Source organism: Phaseolus vulgaris, chromosome 4, assembly GCF_000499845.2.
Source record: "Phaseolus vulgaris cultivar G19833 chromosome 4, P. vulgaris v2.0, whole genome shotgun sequence".
Lineage (NCBI taxonomy): Eukaryota > Viridiplantae > Streptophyta > Magnoliopsida > Fabales > Fabaceae > Phaseolus > Phaseolus vulgaris.
The window spans coordinates 23,013,152-23,015,505 of NC_023756.2; the positions used below are offsets into that span (position 1 = coordinate 23,013,152).

The 2,354-nt window shown below is 35.6% G+C and overlaps 1 long non-coding RNA gene across 1 annotated transcript; it reads left to right on the top strand.

Annotated features, from left to right (window-relative positions):
- Positions 1-232: 232 nt before the first annotated feature.
- LOC137837453 (uncharacterized) lies at positions 233-1,881 on the top strand. The gene is made up of 3 exons (XR_011085462.1): positions 233-535; positions 631-1,246; positions 1,843-1,881. It is a non-coding gene; the product is annotated as an uncharacterized lncRNA (long non-coding RNA).
- Positions 1,882-2,354: the final 473 nt, after the last annotated feature.

Consider the following 2,354-nt stretch of genomic DNA (forward strand, 5'->3'; position numbering starts at 1 on the left):
TTGTCTTGAATGTTTACCGATTGATTTTGTGTTTTTTTGTCTTTTTGTTCGGTTCAAATTAATTGTTCTTACTTGAACCTTCATGTATGTGCTTTTAGGTGTTCTTGTGTTCATGTTCATGTGTGCTTTTGAATTTTTTGAGTTTTCATCAAATTTGTTCGGTGAAATTTTCATATAATTGAGTCATTTTGATTTATAATCATATATGTTTTGTCTAGAGTCATGTTTAGTCAAAATTTGTCATAAACTCCATTAGTTGAACTTCTTGAAGTTTTTTTTCAAATATCTTCATAGATTAGAGCTCTTGAGTGCTTTTGATTTTCATTTTTGAGTTCATAAATTGCTACTAGATCATTAGCAATTTTCTTTAAAGTTAGGTTTCCATTATCATCTTCTCCAAAATTCATTTTCGAAAATTCTCGAAAATTTTCCGAAAGTTTTTCGTGGTTCAAAAAGCGATTCCAGTGCTGTGCATGTTAATCTGAACCTGTTTGGAGATCTCATTGGATATTTGGTGCGGACAGTGAATCCAGAGGTACGAATAGCATATCTGGTGCGATTTGTGTTGATTGTTCTTCATCTTCTGCTTCATTTTTCTTCTTCGGCTTCATTTTGAATCGGTGTGCGAAGATTGATCGAAGAATAGTAACGGTGCCAATCGGAGGTTAGTGATTTCCGATGACCTAAATCGGAATCGCGCGTGGAGGTATTGGAAACGGAAGAATAGCAAACGGCAGTGGCGTTTTCCAGCGAAACCAGTGAACGGAGAAGACGATCGGAGAAATCTGTTTGAATCACGATCGAGTTGGTTTGGTGAATCGAAAATCGAAGAATTAAAACAGTGAAGAATGAATTTATTCATGTAAGTTCTTCTTCCGCTTCACTTCCGATTCCGAAGATTTGTGATTCTGCTTTTGCGTTCATCTGGTTCTTCATTTCTTTTTGGAGCGATTTTGGAAATCTATGATTGGAATCGGTTTCTGTATTGGATTGTTAAAGCATTGAAGCAATTTGTTTTATTCGTCGTTTTGTCCTGAGCAATTTGAACACTATTAAGTTCTTTTCGGTACAAATCGAGAATCGTGATTGAGACGTTGAACGAACGGATTTGTGTTGGATTAATCAAAGAACTGGTGCGGCGTTCTCTAGTGACTAGAGTAGAGGAACGAAGAAACTGCATTATATGATTGTGCACACAACTTCGTCTTCTCAAACGCGGAACTGAAATTGAAGTGATTTTGAGAAGGTTAGTCATTCAATTGATTAAGGTGAAGCAATTTCTAGAGAGTTATTCCAATTCATAATTTAGCGTTTTTGGAAAATACTTTGTAATTGTTGAGTCAGTTTGATACATTGAAGTGTGCGCGCCAACTGTTTGTTTAAAATATAAAACACTGAAATTGGCTTTGGAGTGTGATTGATTTGCAAGAACTGTATTGGTAAATACTTGTTATTGATTTGTGCTAGCTGGAATTGAATTCGCAACTTCCGTATTTGATTCAGAGGTGATTTTTGTGATTAAGTTGCAATTCAAACAAAACAGTTCAGTTCTTTATTGTTGGTGCAGTTTTGCCTACTTCAGTGCAGAATTTATGCATAAGATTGGTTGCATTCACTGGTTAATTGGAAATTGAATTCCTCGTGGTCAGTAGAAATTATAGTTTCTGACTTTGGTGCCATGTAGTTGCTGTCTTGGTGCTGAATTTTCTGGTTTAGCTTGTGAAATTGGAAAAGTGAAGCTGTTGGTGAATTTTGAAATTGTAATTGACAAGCGTAGGTCTTTCATACTAGCTGTTCTGATTCAGATTTGATTGCTTGAAATTGTTGATCATTTTGGTGCAGATTTTAATTAAATAAAAAAAAAGTATGTCCGCATTTGAATTCAATTTGTGAATTACAAATTGATTGAAGCTGATGCAGTGAATTGTGGGGTCCGTAAATTTGAAGAATTTGATGAGAAATGGTGTGCCGAAGGTGCAGCGTGAATCAAGTACTAGCAAGGTGTGCAATTAATTGAAGAAATTAAAGTAGAATCAGTGAAAGCAAATTGAAAATTGTTGAATTGGTGAAAGCGTGATTGTGGGTGCTTTTAACTAACAAAAAATAGTTATGTGTTGAGTAATTAGAAGTGTGTATTGGCAGCTACTGGAATTTGCAATCACACGGTGGGACCCATGCTTTAAAGTTAAATGCAATTTGTTGAATAATGAGGGAGCGTAAATTTTGGTGAGAAATTTGGCGATTGGAGTTCCTTTGCGCGGACCCGCGAGAATTGAGTTCTTTGGACCAAGCTACATTGGGCAGCAACATTTTGGATTTCATGGTCTACTAAGAATTTTCATCATTCTTTGTTT